The following is a 1,154-nucleotide window of genomic DNA, read 5'->3' as shown; positions in this document are numbered from 1 at the left end:
GAGGTGTTCATTGATGTAAACCCATTAAAATGAGAAACAAAAGAATAAATTTTAAAATATGCTTACTAATATTTTAATATTCTATCAGACTCATTTATCAAACACTAAAATATTTTATTAGCTCAGTTTAATATTAATTCAAAATCTGAAATTACCCTTAGATGCTGAAAATTTGCTTAAGCAGAAGATAAAAAATTATTACTGCTTTAAAATTACCGGTCAAATAAGTTATTTTTGGAAATATTTCCTAGATTCGAAGATTAATGTTATTTTATTACTATACCAAAACAAATAACTAAAAATACAGATCAAGTGGTTATTTCAAGGAAATTAAACAAAACCCTCGATTTCATAGAAAATGTAAATTGAAGTTAAATTGAAATTTTACTTCACTTTAGAAAACATATAATGGTAGAAAAACTTTAGAAAAGATGTATTTTTAAAGTGCTCATATACAAATATACTGTATAGGTAGACCAAACACTGTTCAAGAAATCTGTATCAGTTTTTAAACTCCCATACAGCAATGGTTTAGTTCAACTGTAATGTGGAGACAAATTATGGACACTGTGAAAACGCATCTAGACATTTCCACCTCCCACTGTGAAGGGCTAGCAATGGAGTGTGCGTTCTTTTCTGTTCTGCCTTCCTACTAAATTGTGTGCATGTGACCTGAACTCTAGGTACACTGATATTTGAACACTCATGCTAAATTATTAAATATATTGTAAGATATATTTATCTTCCTTATTACTGCTTAAATTTTGGTCCTAGTAATCAAAATGGAAAGCATAAATCTTTTAAAATCCATGTTCACGGGTATTATAACCCATATACATTCTTCAGTGATCTTATGTCCTACAATTAATAAAACAAATAATCATATGTAAATTGTGTTTATTGAAGTTTTAAGACTTCAGATTAATATCTTATACTGTGGTAGACCTAAATAAAGTACTCTTTTCACAGAAACCACTAAAAAAGAAACATTTTTAAAGTGCAAGTCCCACAACCAAGACAGATCTTTGAATTAGTCGTCTTTCGATACATTTTCTTTTCTTTCTTTATTTATTTACTAAAGATTTCTGTCTCTCCCTGCCACCGTCCCCCACTGTTCTCTTCTTCACTTCCTTGTGTTGCCAGATGCTTTCTCA

The 1,154-nt window shown here is 29.5% G+C and overlaps 1 protein-coding gene across 1 annotated transcript in view; it reads right to left on the bottom strand.

Annotated features, from left to right (window-relative positions):
• The window catches only part of Prkn (parkin RBR E3 ubiquitin protein ligase), a 1,229,844-nt gene that overhangs the window by 1,161,457 nt on the left and 67,233 nt on the right, over positions 1-1,154 (bottom strand). The gene's annotated exons all lie outside the window — the stretch shown is intronic.

This window comes from Microtus ochrogaster, linkage group LG9, assembly GCF_000317375.1.
Source record: "Microtus ochrogaster isolate Prairie Vole_2 linkage group LG9, MicOch1.0, whole genome shotgun sequence".
Classification (NCBI taxonomy): domain Eukaryota; kingdom Metazoa; phylum Chordata; class Mammalia; order Rodentia; family Cricetidae; genus Microtus; species Microtus ochrogaster.
Note: the sequence above shows the minus strand (reverse complement) of the source record. Positions and strands in the feature narration are given on the sequence as shown.